At 40.1% G+C, this 19,890-nt stretch overlaps 1 protein-coding gene across 8 annotated transcripts in view; it reads left to right on the top strand.

The window, feature by feature from the left end:
• Positions 1–19,890, top strand: part of BCAS3 (BCAS3 microtubule associated cell migration factor) — a 591,905-nt gene that overhangs the window by 450,720 nt on the left and 121,295 nt on the right. The window lies entirely within an intron of this gene.

Raw genomic sequence — 19,890 nt, 5'->3', positions numbered from 1 at the left:
AATCAGTTGACTCTCCCAGCTTCTTTTTCTACCTAAGACTTTAGCAGGACCTAAAATGGTGATGAAGGAGGATATTTATTCCCATTTGAAATGGGTATAACCAAGGAAGGGAAGGTGGGAGCTTAATTATTAGTCATTGTTAGAAGAATTTATTTCCTTTACATGTGGTATTATGGAGGCTACTAGCCACCTATATTCAGCTACAGAATATATCATTCCACCTTTGTTGATTAAGGTTCACTTTTTTCTCTATCACATGCTAATTCTGATTTGATACTTGTTATACATTCAAAAATACAGCATGGTTTCTAAAATGCCTGCTGATCACAAATAGTGTCTATTGTATAGATTTTGACATTCTTTTTTATTTATTTATTTATTTTTAATTTTTATTTTTTTTAGATTTTGACATTCTTGCTGTTGGGTTCAAATCCTCCCTGTAGACAGTCCAGGAAATATCTATCCTGTTTCCAGATAATTCCAGCTTGTCAGAAAAAAAGACTGACAATATTTAAAGCATTTAAATTATATTAACACATCATCTTTTTGTGCATAGTTGGAGAACATGCTCAGATATTTTTTAAAAATGTCTTAACCTTGGGCAGCCCCGGTGACCCAGCAGTTTAGTGCCACCTTTGGCCCGGGCCTGATCCTGGAGACCCAGGATCGAGTCCCGCGTTGGGGTCCCTGCATGGAGCCTCTGCCTGTGTCTCTGCCTCTCTCTCTCTCTCTCTCTCTCTTTCTGCCTCTCATGAACAAATAAAATCTAAAAATAAATAAATAAAGTCTTAACCTTTTGTATGTATACCTTTCTCAAGTGGATTTTATGCTTGCTTACTTCTTAAACACACTTTGATCTAGGACAGGGCCTCTCTATAACAGACATGCATGCAGTTCTCAGTTGAATCGTGTTGAATGACTCATTGTGATAAGCATACACTATTGTACTGGCACGTAGATCTTAAATGTTGAGGGTTTCTTTTAATGTTGTATCCTTCCCCAGATGCAAAATAGCTTCAGTGCTCATGTGTATTTCCTGTAACTTTTCTTTGTCTTTCTGCCATCAAGACTGATAACCTTCTCTCTTAGAGAAAGAGAACCAGACAGAAATCTTTTATTGACTATGTAATATGTGCCAGATGCACATAGCTTTATGTTGGACCTTCAGCCCCGACAGCGACCCCGTGAGATAGCTGTCCTGTATCCACCTTACATAGGAGGGGATTGAGGCTCAGAGAGACAAAGTTGTTTTCTTCTATCAGTGTACTACCTGCCTCGATCATTTCTTTCCTTTTTAATTTGTTGCTTCCAGTTCTCACAGCCAGAAGTCTGGATAACTAGATCATGCCTATGATAAAATATGCTCTGGCATGTCCTTCTGATGTGAGCCTCTGGGTAGAGAATGATGAGAATGAGGAGAAGGGTTCCAGGTCGGACATTCCTGAGGCGTTTTACCTGGGTAGGCTCCTGCTCTTTATGTAAGTTACAGTTACTCTACAGCTAAGCTAATGTTATACTGTTAGTCAGGCTGAGTAAGTTTTTCTCCTTAGGGATAGAGGAATTACCTGAATGAGCCCTCACAGACTGTTCTACAAGGGTACATGTTCTATAACCTAAACTTGGAAAGGTTAGGCCATCAGTTATTAGTGTCTTGGTGTCATAGACCGCTCTGAGAAGCTAGTGAAATTGAGAGGAGTCCCCTCCAGGAAAATATGTACAGACACTCACACTAATGTCACACCTGCTGTCAGGGATATCAAGACCCCCTGAAATGCATCCCTAGACCCCAGATTAAGGTCATTCATTTGGCCTCTTTGGGTAGGTGCTAGTCACTACTGCTGTTGTACCTGAAATGATCACTGAGGACAGAGCAACTGTAGGGAGTGTGGGAGATTGGAAACAGAAAAGGCTTTAGCTTGGAGGTGGGGGGTGGGTGAAGGATTCATATTTGCCCTTGAATAAGGTGAGATGAACAAGGAGACCACAGAGATAGTCCCATCTGCTGGGGAGAACCTCATGTGCTGGAGGTCACATGCCTGAGAGAAGGGCCAAAGCTGAGCAAGAAGAGATCAGACAAAGGTCCTAGAGAGTTCTGCCCATGTGTCAGGTTAGAGCACACTGGCCTCAACTCAGAACCATTCTTGCTACTCTGAGGAGAGATTTCCAGAATAAGAAACCCGTACTTGGGAAGCAGGAGTTGCTTTGCTATTCATATTTTCTAAAGTGTTTGCTTTTGCTGTCTCCTCAGTTTTATGTAAAATCTGCACTAAGGTCGACATAGAAAGAGAGTTTTGCCAACCAGTCCTTGAGCCTTTATAAAGGGAAGACCAGCTTATACAGCGATGTTAGCAGCACTTTTCCTCTTACTTGGGACTGAACAACACCCCTAACCCCGGACATAAAGTGCAAAGGCTTCGCCACGGGGGTAGCCATGCCTTTCCTTCTCACCTGGAGACTCTCTTTTCAGATTTTCAATCCTGAAAAGTTTTGCACCTTGTTTTCCTAAGAATGCTTCTTCCTATACACTCATTCCTGCATGTTATTTTTTTTTCTTTTTTAAAGATTTTATTTATCTGTTTGACAATGAGAGAGAGAGAGAGAGAGAGCACAAGCAGGGGGAGCAGCAGGCAGAGGGAGAAGAAGAAGCAAAACTCCCTGCTGAGCAAGGAGCCCGATGTGGGGCTTGATCCCAGGACCTCGGGATCATGACCTGAGTCAAAGGCAGATACTTAACCTACTGAACCACCCAGACGCCCCTCATTCCTGTATGTTCTTGCTTTACACCCCAGGTCCAGTAGATACTGGCAATAGAACCTTCCTCGTTTGGCCAAGTGCGACTCCTGTGTGTAGGTCCAGTCCCCCGGCTCTTAACTGAAGCCTTGAACAGTTTCTGGAGGCCTTTCTTATTTGGCTTTGAGATTTTTAAGCCCCTTTAGTGTTGAGAAATCATGAAAGAGACTATAGACACATTGAAGTCTTTAACCAAAGAGCTGCCTTAACAGGAAACCATAATTTATAGCGTTTTTTAAAAGGATTGGAAAGTACTAATGTAGTAGGTCCAATAAGGACAGAATTCTCCAAAATCATTGGATCTTATCCTAAAGAATGAGAGGTGTCACCTTTGAAGTCACAGATCTATTTTCTGTGTCTAAATACAGTAACTTTTCTTTTAGGCAGCCCAGCCGTAGTGGGCTGACCACACTCTTGTGCTTCTAAAGCTTCTCCATTATAGTACATCGCATACCAGAGGAGGGATGCATAGGGTTCGGTTTACCTAGACCCTAGTTCTGGAGCCACAGCCTTGTCTGTTACCAAAAAGTTTTTTTTGGAGCTAGGATTCTATCTTCAAATTAGTGTTGATATTATATTCTCTTCCACAATGCATATGTTTCAATATATAAATTATTTGCCAAATTACTGAACTTTTTTTGTTAAAATTTCCAAGTAAATAAGCCTTCCCCAGCCCACCACTACATGCCCCAGAAATAGGGCAATAACACAAGCATTGGTAGGGTTGTTTGTTTGTTTGTTTGTTTTTATATCATTATTATTGCTTTCTTTTGTTCCTGTTTTACAGATAAGAAACAGGTTTTTTAAGTGTGGGCACTTGCTCAAGTTTATTTTTTATTTTTTATTTTTATTTTATTTATTTATTCATGAGAGACAGAGAGAGAAAGGGAGAGAGGCAGAGACACAGGCAGAGGGAGAAGCAGGCTCCATGCAGGGAGCCCGACATGGGACTCAATCCCAGGGCTCCAGGATCATGCCCTGGGCTGAAGGCAGTGCTTAACCGCTGAGCCACCCCAGCTGCCCTGCTCAAGCTTATAAACTATGAAGTGGCAAAGCTATTTTTAAGCCATGTGTTGTTGAGCTTCAAATCTATAATACAGAATCAAGCTGGGCATTGAGGAATCCTATCTTCAAGCGACACCTGGGTTGCTCAGTGGTTGGGCGTCTCCCTTTGGCTCAGGTTGTGATCCCTGGGTCCTGGGATCGAGTCCCACATCAGGTTCCCTGCAAGGAGCCTGCTTCTCCCTCTGCCTATGTCTCTGCCTCCCTCTGTGTGTCTCTCATCAATAAAAATAAATAAATAAATAAATAAATAAATAAATAAATAAATAAATAAATAAAATAAAAAGAATCCTATATTCAGAAGAAATAAGAAAATAGGTTTGAAAATATTCCACCAAGTTAGTAATTATGACTTATTCATGTGCAGTGCACTTAGTTTCCCGGATAGCTGGGAAACAATTAATTTGGGATAAGCATGTATGTTTTATGTAAGTATAGATACTGGTGGTAATGTTTCATCACCAGATACATTTTGGCAAACAAGAGTGGGGGGCTCATTTCTCTCAAAATCAGTATCCAGCAGATCCTAGATACTGAGTTGAATGAAGGGAGTGTTTGTCTTTTATGGACAAAGAAACAGAGTCTCAAGTTGAAATCTTCCTTGTATTTATGGCAGTTTGGCAGGCCTTGAGTATAACCAATCCATGGCCTGTGTATTAGTTCTGCCCTGAAAACCTTATTGCTTGTAAAGAAGATCTTTAAAAGCCTTAAGTGCCTGAGCTTCATCCCAAGGATCCAGAACCAATTCTCTCTTTCTTAGAAGGAAAAAGAACTAAAATGGTGGGAAATTCTTTGCAAGTCCTATTTTATTCTTAGATGTCCTCTCTCTTCTCCATGGCTGCTTCCTTTTTTCTTTTTTCTTTCTTTTTTCTTTTTCTAAAGATTCCATTTTTTTATTCATGAGAGACCCAGAGAGAGAGAAGCAGAGACACAGGCAGAGGGAACATGCAGGGAGCCCAACATGGGACTCAACCCCGGGACCCCAGGATCATGCCCTGGGCCAAAGGCAGGTGCTAAACCGCTGAGCCTCCCAGGGATCCCCTCCATGGCTGCTTTATTGGCACCTTCAGCCCTTGTGATTATGCATATTGGAAATAATAGTTATTATTATTAAAATAATTATTTTCCTTATTATTATCTCATAGTTGTATATCCATTTAGCAGACAACAGCAGCTAGCTCAAACTACTATGGTAAGATACAAAATTATGTTGCCTGCATCAGTTGGGAATTTCATGGAATTTGCTTCTATTTGACTATATTTCCAGATGGAACCATGTGCCTAAGTGTTTGTTTTAGGCCTCCAAGAAGTCATTCCTTTGCAATGATCTGTAGCCAGACTGCTGTCCCCTGGGACTAACCTGTGTGACTAATTTGAGTTGGAGTGCGATAAACTTTGTCACCACTTACGAAGAGGCTAAAAATACTTTCTTCTGGGTGTGTTTTTTTCCCCCCTCCATATTATCTAACAACACTCTTTGAGGGATAACTGAAAGGAGGTGGTGAAGATTAGAACTGGTTGGGAAAGTTCTGAATGTCCAAGCTTCATTTCGGAAGCTTCACACCTTAGAGCCCCAGGGAAGAGTTCTGACCCCAGGCTTTTACAGATTTTGTTGTAAAATGTGAGCCGCCTAGAACACTTTGTTGCTAATGGCTTTAGCAGAAGTGATTTTACAACTAAAGATGGCCATCAACCAGGCTTGTTTTAGTTCATTGTCCATATCTAAAAAATGATTGTTAATGTGACTTATTGCACCAGTAAAAAATTTCTAAGAATTGTTTCTTTTTAGGTTGCAGTTTTGTAATCAAAAAAGTAAATGGAGGGCTTCCCTACAAGGTGAAGTAGACAGACATGATTTGAAGATGAAGCATATGGTAGTTCCCCCTTATCTGGAGGGATATGTTCCAAGATCTCCAGTGAATGCCTAAAACCATGGATCATACTGAACCCTATAAGGGGTTCAGCCAACAACCGTGATTTGTTCTATACCTACATACCAATGATAAAGTGTAATTTATAAATGAGGTACAGTAAGAGATTAATAAGAACTAACAATAAGAATGATTATAACAATACACTGTAATCAAAGTTACATGAATGTGGTCTCTCTCACACACAAAACATCTTACTGTGTTGTATTCACTCTTCTTTTTCTCATGATGATGTGAGATGATAAAATGCCGTGTGATGAGATGAAGTGAGATGAATGACGTAGGCATGTGGCATAGAGTTAGGCTGGGGTCAGAAGGTGGATCGAGTGCTTTCCAGCCGTGGCTGAGAGTGGATTACAGAAACCAAGACTGGAAAGGGATTCTTGGCTTACCCTGTCCTGGACTCACTGAGAGACCTTGGGCAAGTCATAACCTTCCTGTCTTATGTTTCTTTAACTTTAAAATCAAAGGATTGGATCAGCTTTTTGATTTTGAGACCTCCCTCTTAAACCTTCCTCCCCAACAGCAGAGCCTTTTTTCTAGTGAAATTCTATACAGGACCCCAGTATGTAAAACAGATACAAGTGGCGATGTTTTGTTAGTGGAGGGTTCAGGGAAAATCCTTCTCTGGCCTCAGCTCTGACCCCCGAGGCATTTCTACTTTATTTGATCTTTCTTTAAGAGCTCTTCCAGCTGTGGCATTCTATAATTCTAATTAATGTGAATTGAGCATTATTAATATCAGTGGGTCTGGTTTTTTTTTCCCTCCTCAGTACCCAAAGCAGGGGAAAAAATGGTCTTAAATTTCAGCATGATTTAAGTTAGTAGAAGATATAATTCATTGATATTAAAGATGAATACAAGTCTAAACATATGACTCTTACAAGTTATGGAAATTCACAATAGAAGGCCTCTTCCTTTGTCCCGGAATGCTTGGAGCAAGAATGCAGAGGAGCAGTAAGTGTGATAAACCTTCAACCAGTAGACCTCATTTGTATGTATTTCCCATGGAGTGCTAGTGTACAGCTCCTTTTTTTTTCTTCCTCTCCTTTCCAAGTCCCAGATGCCTGCATGGTTCAGAATTTGGGCCCCAGAAGGGCTTTCCCTGGTTCCCTATGTCTCTCTAACCAGAGCCACATCTGAAACACTCTGATTTCTACCTGTCATCTCCACCAAGACCTTACAGATTCAATACCAAACTGTTGTATAGGATTAAACTCTGAGCCTTCCAGGAAAAACTTCAGAAAGGGTTCCTCTGCTGTTGTTAATTGCAAAATAAACAGATCTCCCTCCCAGGGAGCAGAGTTTCCTTCTCCTTTGGTGGGCTTCCCCCTAGCAATGCAGAAGCTGCTGCAACCAGATTTACACGGACAATTCCAGACCAGTTTAGAGCCCCCACCTTCCCTTCCCTTTCTGTAGCATTTTGCCAACCCGTGTACCAATAGCTAATCATGCTGGCCTCTTCTGAGCTTGGTCTTCCCAGGGAGCAGTTTTTCCACCAACTGTTAGATCTGTAGCTCTGAGTCAGGATTTCTCCCCCAAAATAATAATAGCAAATACTGTTTAGCATTTTCTATCAGCCAAGCACTGTCCTAAGCACTTTAAGTGTGTTAACTCATGGGGGCTCTTTGAGAATGGTCAGACTGAGGCCCAAGTAGCAAGATAGGTGCAGAGTTTCCAGAATCCTTGGCCAGTTACAGCCAAATGACTTGTAGACAGGCAGGCTGGGCAGATCCCAAATGAGTGCCCTTCGGTGAAAATGTACAATTTTGAGAACCTGGATTTTTTTTTTTAAACAAATGAGCCACTTGAGTTGCTTATGTATGAAATGATTGCTTGGCAGGTGAAGTTATTATTCTGTTATGTTAAAAATTATTAACAAGGGCTTAATTTCATTCCAAACAGATTGTGTCAAGGCGACTGGGCGCTGCAGAAATACAGTGAAATATGAGATTCTTGAGCCTTTAGTAGAGGCTGAGCTAGAGACCCCAGTTAGTGCTACCCTTTCTAAACAGCCACGGCCATGAAACTTTCTTGACCTTTTCACCTTTAAACTTTGTTTGAACTTGGAAAGAAGACTTTTGAATTATATAAAAAAAAAAAAAAAAAGAGAAGAAGAAGAAAAGAAAAAAAAAGAGGAGGAAGAAAGACAGGAGAAAAACGGTCAGGGGAGGCTGCGGAAGAGCTGTGGAGTCTGGGGGAGAGGGAGGGACTGATTATATGTTAGCCTAACAGCAATACTAGGAAAATAACCCTCCTCTTGTGTATGAGTTTCTGCTACTGGGAGCCACGGGGTAATCAGCTCACATGACATACCCAGAGGCTAATGCTAGCCTGTGCTGTTTTTGAACATATTCAAACAAAGGCTGATTATCCAAACAAGAATTTGGACTGCAGCAGTCGGACCAGTTAAATTATAGTTAGTAAAACTTGGCGCCTTATGAGCTTGGAATGTTACAATTGCAGCTGGATCTTCGTTTGTCGGGCAGCCTCATGAACAATAAAACCAGAGATTTGTATCTCCCCAGGACTCAGCTTAACTCCTTACACACAAAGAGAAAAGTGCCAACTCTCATGGCTTGGACTCGTGGCCAGTTATGTCTCCCATCCCGCCAGAGTTAATAGGCAGTGGCACTTTTGTGGTGTTCTGTAGGGAAGTGGTGAAGTGATGAAGGCACATTGCTCATTTTCTTAGATTTTATATTGAAGAGACAATAATTGTGATCTGTTTATTCCTTTAACCAACATCTATTAAGTGCTACTGTGGACAAAGACCTCTGCTAGATACTCTGTTTATACAGGCACTTCTCATTCCGTTTCACTTTGCTTTATTGCACTTTGCAGATACTGCGTTTTTTGTTTTTTGTTTTATTTACGGTTTTTTGTTTTTTGTTTTATTTACAAATTGAAAGTTTGTGGCAACCCTGCATCGAACAAGTCGGTTGGTGCCATTTTCCAACATCATTTGCTCACTTTGTGTCTGTGTCATATTTTGGTAATTATCACAGTATTTCAAGTTTTCATTATTATTACATTAGTTATGGTGATCTGTGATTGGTGACCAGGACTTGCTGAAAGTTCCGATGATGGTTAGCATTTTTTAGCAATAAAGTATTTTTAAACTAAGATATGTACAGTGGTTTCTTTTTATTTTTCTTTTTTTAAGATTTATTTATTCATGAGACACAGAGAGAGAGAGAGAGAGAGAGAGAGAGAGGCAGAGACACAGGCAGAGGAAGAAGCAGGCTCCATGCAGGGAGGCCTGATGTGGGACTCAATCCCCGGTCCCCAGGACCACACCCTGGGCCGAAGGCAGTTTAAACCACTGAGCCACTGAAGCCGCTGTCCGGTTTCTTTTTCTTTCTTTCTTTCTTTCTTTCTTTCTTTCTTTCTTTCTTTCTTTCTTTCTTTCTTTCTTTCTTTCTTTCTTTTTTTTTGATAAAATGCTAATGCATACTTAATCGGCTACAGTGTAGTGTAAACACCTCTTTTAAATGCACTGAGAAACCAAAAAAAAAAGTCATTTGACTCCCTTCATTGTGGTCTGGAACCAAACCTGTGATATCTCCAAGGTATGTTTGTGTATAGAAGGCTATCATAGATAGCATGAAACAGTCAGTTGTCAGAAGGTCACAAAGTATTATGAGTAATTTAGCTGGGGGTGAGGGGTGGAAAATGAAGCTTTTTGAAGAAGGTATCATTTGAAGTAACTTTGAGGGAAGGTAGGCTTGAATCTTTAAAGGTGATCCTCAAGGTGATTTTATGCAGAGCAACGGCACAAACAAAGGAGTCAAGGCAGGAGAGTTGGAGAGTAGATGTGAGAAGTCTGAAGGGGTAGATTGGGACTAACAGTAGACTGACGATGCCAGGGCTAAGAGGGTGGCCTTTATTTGGCACCTCAAAAAGCCAATAAAAGTTATGTTTCATTTTTACACAGCTGTCTCTACTGATAAGTTAACGTATAGTGAAAGTCTACCATCTGTCGGGACAGTGAGTCCTTATAATAATTCTCCTCAAGCCTGAGATTCAGAGAAACCCCAGAACTTTCCCAAGATCATACAGTCCATAAATGGCAGAGTCAAGATTCAAACCTAGGCTGAGTATAGACAACTGCCTCTCATCCCCACTGCCCAGCACTTACCCACTTTTCTGTTCTACTCTCTATGCCATTTTAATTTGCCAAATCTATGATCAGAATGCCAAATGGATTGGCATATTTATATATGGAATCAAGAAGCTTAATTCTAATGAATTATCACTGCCCTTGACTTGGATGGCTAGAGTGAAGCCAATTACTGGACATGGATGATCAGAGATCAGTTATACACTTAAAATGAACACTTTGAGTTGGTGGACGCATATGAGCTGTAATAAGTTCGTATGAACAAGAGTCTTTCTTCTTGACAAGTTCTTTCAAACAAGATAATCTGCTCTCCTAGTTACTTCTGATGGTGATTTTACAGTAGTGCAGAACTGACTTGGGCAGTTAAGGTCTTGTGCATTTATGACGTTGCCTTTTCTGAGAAACGCATTTGACACTATTAGAATATGGTTCCACACTTCCTGGTTTCCATAGGGCATCTTCACCATCTTCTTATCCTCCGCTGACCCTGCCACTGTCTTGTTTTCTTTCCTGTCCTCTTTGATATACTCTGTTATTGTAAGCCAGGCTTGTGGCTTCTGGGAGGGGTGATTGGCAGGGTCAGTCAGACATAAGCACTGGAACGTGTGTCCCAGAGGTGGAAGCCAGATTTCCTCTCAGGGCCCTGAGGCCAGCTCCGGTGATGGCTGCATGGCTAGAAATAGCAAAAATCGAAATGGATATTACAGATCGTCCAGGCAAACAAATAAGAAATCCAAATGCTTGGATGCTTCAGATTTTTAAATTTATTAGTGGATATTTTTAAAAATAAAAGCAATATAGCATATTTCTGTGGCATTTTTTCCTATGTATGGCAGATAGGTTGGGTCTACACTTCTTATGGGAAGATCAGGTACTGCTTTCTTGAGCTTCTTTTTGAAAAGCAAAAGCAAGAGTGAATAAAATAGCAGGTTACCATATTATAGGGAGGAATTAACGGACACCAACAATCCTTCTTGAGCTTGGCTTACAACAAATTCCCTCATCAGACATACCAGCTTGAACAGCATCACCATGAAGGACAGTTATGTGCTCAAGAAGAAAGCCATACAAATTAGGGCAGGGAAGGGGGTCATTTGTTTGCTTTGTTTTGTTTTTTAATTCACCGTGCCAGGCTCCTAACAGATAGCTCTGACACCTTGGAGAAAACTGTTGAAATTCCAGAGACAAGCTTTCTATGACTTAGGATGCTTTTGGTCATGACAGTAGCCTAATGATGAGCAATTCTTCCTTTCTAATGTTAATTATTTGCATTTTATCCGTGGCTCTGAAATTAATATAATAAGGGAACTTCATTTACTTTGGGTGATCATGTTTCAACGTGTTAATCTTTTAGGAGTAACAGAGGATAACTTGCTACTGTTAAGATCTAGATCATGCTAAAAGTATTAAACTTGGCTTTTGGAGATTAGGTTTTCCCTACTTAAAATTAAGGACTTAAAGATTTTAATCAAGATAATCTTAAAATGTCTTAAGGTGCAACTTATTCTGGAGGTGGTACCACTTGGCATAGTAAAGACCAAAGGAGAAATTGTGAGTTAATGTTTACTCTTTCATTACTATTTTAATCAAATGGCTTTACAACTTGACCTTTTAAATGTGAATATATTTTTTTAAAAGAACACTCAGGTATGTGAAACCATAGCTGTTGTGTTGGAAGTTTACAGGACTAAAAGTCTTACATTTGAGTATTAAATATGTATAAGATAATACTATGTTGATGGGGGGTTGTTACATTGTCCTGCTGACCAGTACTTTAGAGTAGGAAGCATGCCAACACCTTTGAGTGCCTGGGAAGTGTAACCATGCCATCTCAAAAATAATAATAATAATAATAATAATAATAATAATTTAAAAATAATAGTCATAAAAAATAAAATAATAGTCATAGCAGAAGCTACCATTTATTGAATATGGACTCCATGATTGTCACTTTATATACATAATTTCCTATCCTCAAAAATAATATTTTTATTTCACAAGTAAGAGAACTGACCTAAGAGAAGATAGCTGATAAGGACAGGGTTTGGACCTGGGTTTCTCCAACTCCAAAGTCCTTATTTTTCCTACTCTACCATGATATTAAAAAGTAATGAGTTGTAGCTGATGCTCATTAAAACTTAGCACACATACCCTAAGAAGTCTGAACCAACCTTATCTTATTGAGCAGACCAAATTTATTTACCCGCAGCAGGGAGCCGTAAGACTAAAGGGCTCATTTCTTTTCAACTAGCCTTAAACACACTGAAGTATATCTTAACTAAAACCTTCCCCCAAAAGAAGCAATCTAAAGAGGTAGAATGTTGTTTTTGATTTTGATGAATTCAAGGGCAAAAATAGGTTAGACATTTGATTAGTTTTCAAAATGCCACTCTTACTTGGGTATTTTCCTTCGGGCATGAGAGAATTCTTGCTATGAGAAACCGTCTGCTCTCTCCCCTCCCCTCTCACTCCCCATCTCTCACCCTTTAAAAGAATCCACCCCCAAATTACAATACAATGAGTCTTGCTTTGAGGGACCCTCCATACAGTAGACATGCTGAAGCAGTAGATTTGACATTCCAGGTTGGTCTGTCTGAAAAAGTGATTCCAAAAGCCAGTGAAGAATCTGTTATCATTACTGATTTATAGGAGCAAGTGGCAAAGCCAGCGAACCAGCGTGTGTGTGTGTGTGTGTGTGTGTGTGTGTGTGAAGAGCCAGCACCCAAATCCCCCCTTTGGCTCTGTTGTTCCCTACTTGTCATCTCGTGCCACAATTTAGAACACACACAACAACTCAGCCATCTCTTTATGCTAATAATGGAAGAGAAGAGAAAGTAAATAGGCCTGCTTTTTGCAAAAAGGTCTATCCCACTTTCTCTGAGCCAAAGTTGAGTACAAGGAATAGTGTTGATCGTAGTCCTCTAAGATTATTGTCTCTCTCACTGCATTCACAAACTAATCCCAATTTCTTCCAACAGACTCATGAGAAATTCACTTATAATCTCATATAATGGGTGCATACTGTTCCGTCATTTGATATGTCAAGATTTGTTTTGTCAGTTTTTTGGAAGGTCGTGTCTTTAAAAGACACAGAAGTAAGTTTTCAATAGGTTAAAAAAAAACAGCAACAACCAATAAGGAAAGTCCATTCAGTCTATGGAAATATTACAAGCAAAGACATGAGTTGGAAACAGGGTGACTAGAAGTTGGCAAAAATATATGTCATAAAAGAATAACGGGCGCCTGCGTGGCTCAGGCGGTCGAGCCTCTGTCTTCAGCTCAGTTTATAACCCCAAGGTCCTGGGATTGAGCTCCACATCAGGCTCCCTGCTCAGCAGAGAGTCTGCTTCTCCCTCTCCCTCTGCCTGTCACACTGCCTGCTTATGCTCTTTCTCTGTCAAATAAATAAATAAATAAATAAATAAATAAATAAATAAATTCTTTAAAAAAAGAATAACAATAGGTAAAATTCAGAGGGTATTCTTACTCTTTAGGCAATATTTAAGCAAATTATTGATCTGTATACAAGTGTTTCTTTTAAAGGTGGAAGAGTTGTCAATCTACTGTCAATCAGTTTTTCTCTCTGGTAGAAAATTTGTATGTACAAATCAAAGTTATAGAAAGTACTTCTTGGCCTGCTGTTCAGTGGTTTCAGATGGTAGGCTTTAATGTAACAATATGAGATGTTGGACTGTCATAAAAAAGCAATTCCTAAATTTAGTACTTCTTTTTAATGGTAGTGAGGTCTCATTGAAAGAAGAAGCAACAAGAGATTATTAGGTACCACTTACTGCCTAGTACAAAGTCATGAGTGTTATGGAGCTGATGGGGCAGGTCGTTAGGGCCTAGAGACTTGATATAATGTTAAACCTGGAAGGCCTTCTCCTCCGACCTGTGAAAAAAAACGTGAAGTTCTGAGGGTTCAGGTGAGCTACCCAAGGTTGCACAGTGCCAGAGAGAGCTGATATTTAGATTACCGGCCTTCTCACACCCATAGTTCACCTGACCAGGGATTCTTACCCTGTTGTGGGAGAGCCCTCTACCTAACATGACCCCAGACTTGAAACTAAGGTGGCCTTCTGGAGATGGTTGAGTCAGAATAGGTTAAAAGAGATTGAAATTAGTCCCTGAGTCTCTCCCTCCACTTCCAAAACTATTCAAAAGATATTCTAGGAGCCCCCAGTGGTCAAAGGATAGGCTAGAGGTAACATATCCAGTAACACATGGGCCTGGCTTACCTGGCATGGCCTCATTCATTGGAGCCTGTGTACCTGAATTATACCAATTGTTTCAGGTCAGCTCTCTTAGTTCGTAAGAGAATTTCCTTTTCCTCTTTGAAATGCAAGTCATGCTTTCATTTTAATATAATATCAACCATTCAGCCTTGACATGATTTAAAATGAATGTGGCCAGTTTTGCTTTTGAGTGTATGTGTGTAGAATAACCTAACTGACAAGCAGTCATGAAGTTCTCTGTGAGCCTGATGTTATCCCATCATTTGGAGACCCATTTTGGTTAATTTGTTTTTTCATTGAGTTCCTGGTGGGAAAAATGCATTACTTGGGTACTGAAATTAACTTGATTGAAATATCTTAGACTTTGTCATTTTCCAGTGGCTCAAAAGGTTATTTCCCAAGTGTTTAATTTTTTAAGTACAGTGTATATTAATTTAACTGCTACTTTCTGACATTCGTCATTCCATGAGAAATTATCACAACTGCATGCATTGAACAGATTTTTATTTACATTCCAGATTCTCATTCAATGTAGAGGTATTTAACTTTGAAGATATCACACAGATTTGATAAAGATGAGGTTCTTAAAAACTTGCACCATTTATTGATTTGCTAAATATAATTTTCACATTTTCTTTATGGTAGTCTATAATATATCTTTCAGAAGGAAACACTTAAAGACTAATGCAATCTACAGGAACTGTTCAATCAGAAATAATGAGTGGAGAGGTCACTTGTCAAGAACATATTGTTTGAAATACTTACATTTAAGGGTTTCCAGTCTTTGAGGTAAAAAGTTCTGCCATGAAAAAATATCAATTGCATTGGGCTTCTGAATTCTGTACAACATGTCACAATTTTTGCTCCTGGGCTAAAGATAGAAAGTAAAATAAAATGTTCTTTGTCCATTTAGTTATCCTTGACTCCATGAAATTCTCCAAAGTAATTACTGGTGACCACAATACCACCTACTAGCAAGAGCAGCATTGACCCTGTGCCAGCTGCCTTATTGCTGACCACAGATGCTCTTGACTAGAGCAGATGTTTCTTCTTTTGCCTTGCCAGTAAAATTTTATTGAACAGTTTTTGCAAATATAGAGCCGTATACTCTGCCTGACGAGTGGCCAGAGATCTTAGCCACCTTGGGTAATAAGGTTAGATTTCTTCTCTCTACCACGAGGCCCCCACTTCTGGGTTCCATGTATCTTACCTCCCAGGCCTTAGGACTTGTAAACTCTGGCAGTCCCCTTAAGTTTGCTTCCCTACCCACCCATAATTTAAAATAATAATAATAATGTTGGAAGAGCAACCACACTTGTGGTTGCAACTTGCTGCTTTAAAAGGCTGTCACATTGGAACTTTGCTCCTACCAGTTGCGCGTTTGCAAAAAGGAGTTAGGGTACTTTGTTGGGATATTTTGTTAGGATGCTTTTCTGAAATTTTCCACATCTCTTTGGTTTGGATGTTGACTTGGAAATCTCTTTTGAATTAGCTTCTTTTGGAGAGCTTTTTGCCTTTCTGAGCACTTCTTGAATCCTTCCCCATGAATACAGCCAAGGGAACTTCTTCTGATCCCATCTCTTCATACCTATCATGGATGGTGCCTATTTGAGCCCAAAAATTGAAGCACTTCAGGCCTGGTTTTGCTTTTGAGTTGGATTGGATGATTTAATACAATTTTTCTCTATGTTGTACAGAAGTAAAGGAATAGATTTTCCTTTTTTTTTGAAAGATTTTATCCATTTAGTCATGAGAGACACAGAAAGATAGAGAGGCAGAGACACAGGCAGAAGGAAAAGCAGGCCCCTTGCAAGGAGCCCGATGCGGGGCGTGATCCCAGATCCTGGGATCAGGACATGAGCCGAAGGCAGATGCTCAACTGCTGAGACATCCAGGCATCCCAGGAATAGATTTTCAAGTTATGGCTGATACTACTGTTCTGTTTTGTTTGTTTGTTGTTGTTTTTTTAATGGAAATTTAAAGAACCACTCCATTCAATGATTGCAGCCTATCCCACCAGGACCTTCCAAAGAAATCAACAAAGATAATGGCATGAATTCCCACAGAGCCTTGGGCCTAGGGAGAACAGGTAAGATAGAAAATCAGAGGGCAAAGGCCATATGGTGAGAATTCGCCCACTTTGTGTGTCCTCAGCAGGGAAGAAGTAGCAGTGACCTGAGTCCCTCAGCTGTCATACCAGGAGCAACACATGGAAATGTATCTAGCCAATTTTGTGGCAGATGATCAATTCTGATAGCCTGATTTTAAGGCCTTTAATGCATATGATACCAGGACTTCATTGAGTATTGTATTTAGTCCATATTAGGATACATAGGACAAGGTGAGTGATGACTTTCGATCTATAGGTCAAGAAGTTTGAGGCAGTATATTCACTTTTAATATTTCAAACCACTTGGAATAGTTTGAAGTAGTAGTATACTCTCAAATACCTGTGGCATAAAATTTCATTCTTCTCTGATCTTAAAGAGGAGAACTTGTTTAAATTCATGCATGTTCTTTTCCTATTTTTTAGGCTACTCCTGCAAAAATTCATTTTTTTAAAAGATTTTATTTATTTATTCATGAGAGACACGGCGGGGGGGTGGGGCGGTGGTGCAGAGATACAGGCAGAGGGAGAAGCAGGCTCCATGCAGGGAGCCTGACGTGGGACTCGATCCTGGGTCTCCAGGATCACACCCTGGGCTGAAGTCAGCACTAAACCACTGAGCCACCCAGGCTGCCCAAAATTCATTTTTATTTTTATTTTCATTTTCAGATTTTTATTTAAATTCTAGTTAGTGAACATACAGTGCATTGATTTCAAGAGTAGAATTTAGTGATTCATCACTTACATAGAATACCCAGTGCTCATTACAAAAAGTGCCCTCCTTAATACCCATCACCTATCTGTCCCATCCCCTGCCCACCTCCCTTCCATCAACCCTCAGTTTTTCTCTATCGTTAAGAATCTCCTATGGTTTGTTTCCCCCTCTCTCTCAAAAAATTTGTATTTAAAATAAGAACCTTGAGAGCATTATCAGTACCACTAGACTGGGTATTTGGCTCAGGACCGGGGCTTTAATTTTTTGTCTTTCTTTCTTTTTTTTTTTTTTTTTAAATGTTCCCAGGGCAGAGCACTCCTTAAACTAGGATGAGAAAAGCTAATTTTAATCCTCCAAAGGCTTATTTTCTAGCACAAAAGGTCATGAAACACCCAAGAAGTGTATTGCTGAAATCTCAAGGACATCTGAGCAGCAGAGAGGGACTCTCATATCCCAACATAGAATTGTGTCCCTGGCCAAAGAAACCGTTTGTTGTAGGAGCACTGATTAATACAAAAGCTACCGAATGACAAGCCTTTCCCTTAACATAAGAGAAAACTCTCTCATGTTGCTTCAGTTGTCTCAGAAGATAATTCTTTAAGAGGTGGCTTTAAAATAGTGGTAAAAGGAGTTATTTTCAGGGGTATTTCGCTATTCTCTGCCTGATATTTTTGTAATTACCACTCCTTAATCTGTGATCTATTGAAAGTGAGACAGACTTGCTATATCTAGCCGATAGACCCACAGAAGACAACAATGTCATGACCCAACTTTTTAAAGCTTTCTTTTCAGCTGATTTCTTAGGGTGCTCAAATGTCACCTGCCCCAAATATTAAGGATCAGAAATCAAGTTGAATCAGTGATTTGAAGAGGATCCAAAAACAAAGTACTAAATAATAGCAACCATTGTAGAACTAGAGGTTACGGAAGGCCTTATTTTTCTATATGAAAGGTCTTTTCTGTGTGTTTGGGGTGTTTTAGAAAGTTCATACCCTGGGCCCAGTAGAGAGCTTTGCCTCATGGTCGTCTGAATGTAGTAAGATGACTTCAGTGTCCCTAGTTCATTTCTCCTTCTCGGCACATATATGAAGTAAAAAAATTACCAAAAAAAAAAAAAAAAATTACCAAAAGCAGAGGAGGGAAGAAAACCCAACTTAAAATACAAGTTTTGATAACTTTAAAGTTGAGAAGGAGATGTGTGAACAGCTGCTCCTTCCCATAGTGTAAATTCTGATGCATTTTGGAAATAGGGCCCGCTAAGCCATTGGGAGAATTCTCAATATATCGTGTAAGTTTTGATGGGAAGGGGGCTGAGAAGAAGGCTTGTTTTTCATAAAAATTGCTTCAGAAACCAAGGTTATAACCAAGCGCCACTGTGTGCTGTATCAGGCCATAATAGCCAGTGAGTCATGAAGGCATTAGTGAAGCACTGGAGACACCATACGAAACACTGAGTTAATGTTTGAGATAAGGAAGATAACTATCTCTGAAAAGGAACTGGAATTAAAGGGCACAAGCTCTCCTTTTCTGACAACTAAATGGAATCACTCATAGTGATGCTTCCTTTACCTACTGATGGGTGTCCTGTAGATGATGGAGCACCAGGTCAGAGAGCGAGAGACCAGGCTCCTAAGCTCACCTAAGCTGTGAAACCTTGGCCAAGTTACTGCCCCTTTCAACTTCTGTTTCCTCACCTGAAAATGAGTGATGGACCACATCATCTCTGTGGGCCCTTCTGGCCTGGGGAATCTATGATATTTTGGGTTTTTTTTTTTTTTTTTGAACATTCTCCTACATTGAATGATTTACCTGAGAAGGTTTTATCATTTGTGGCTTAGTGTTTGACTACTCAAGGATGCCAGTGCCCAATGCTCCTATTTCCTCCCAGCCAGGAATTCAGATCACCAGACACCCTCATCCTTTGCCCCTGCCTCTAAAGACTCTTAACTCGAAAGGTCACTTCATTTCCTGTAAGTCTGTGATTCAGCCTTATATCATTGAAGCTGGGTACTACTTGCCCAGCTGGAAGGTGAGCCGAGGAGGCCTCAGCCCCTGCAGACTGTCAGGGACCTGGCTGTTCAGGGGGTTGTTGGCCTAGTGACAGGCTCCAGGAGAATCCAGTCCCTCTGGTAACTTTGGCCTGATGCTAATAGATTTTAGATTCCTCGCTGAAAAGAAGACTGGATCCTGGTGTGTCCGAGAGTCTGCCCTTGAAACCTCTGGGTTGATGACTGATATGTTAGTCCCTTGGGACAAAGCTGTACAGTTGAGAAAAGTAGCAGAGCATCAGATCTCTGTAGGTCATCTGGCCCCTATAAAAAAGCCATAGCAAGTGGGAAAAGGCTAGACTGCTAGGTTCCCAGCTATACTGGATTATTAGACAAAGCCACCCACTCCATCTTTGTTTATAGAACTCATTTTCAGGAACAAGTGTTTTATAGTGAGGTGGAGGTTGTTAAGAAGCTATTTATAATGAAGATCTCAAATATGTGAGTCCTATATCAAGCTGGATCTAAAGGAACTTTGCATGGGTGGCAGTTTAGGAGGAAAGGATAAGGAAAAAAACTAATAAAAATAGCTGAGATCACTCAACAGTTATCAAGAAACAGATACTACAGTTTTATAACACTAAGTACTAAAAGTATATGCACTCTTAAAAGGCAATTAAAACGTATGCTCTGAAACTATAAAACATTTTCTTTTCATCTGCAACATAGAGGGCAGATTACAACGCATTAATAACGTTTTGTTTAGAGTTCAGTTTCTGATGGTTTCCAAATGTAGTCTGTGTAGATTAACCAGAAGGAGTCCAGTTCCCTTTTTTAAGAGCGCTTGTAAAGGAAAGCAATGTGGTAAGATTGTTATGAAAAGAGAGTGTATTTAGGAAATAGCACTTAGCGGGGTCTCTCTGAATGGCTGCCAGGTCA

Source organism: Canis lupus, chromosome 9, assembly GCF_011100685.1.
Source record: "Canis lupus familiaris isolate Mischka breed German Shepherd chromosome 9, alternate assembly UU_Cfam_GSD_1.0, whole genome shotgun sequence".
NCBI lineage: Eukaryota > Metazoa > Chordata > Mammalia > Carnivora > Canidae > Canis > Canis lupus.
Note: the sequence above shows the minus strand (reverse complement) of the source record. Positions and strands in the feature narration are given on the sequence as shown.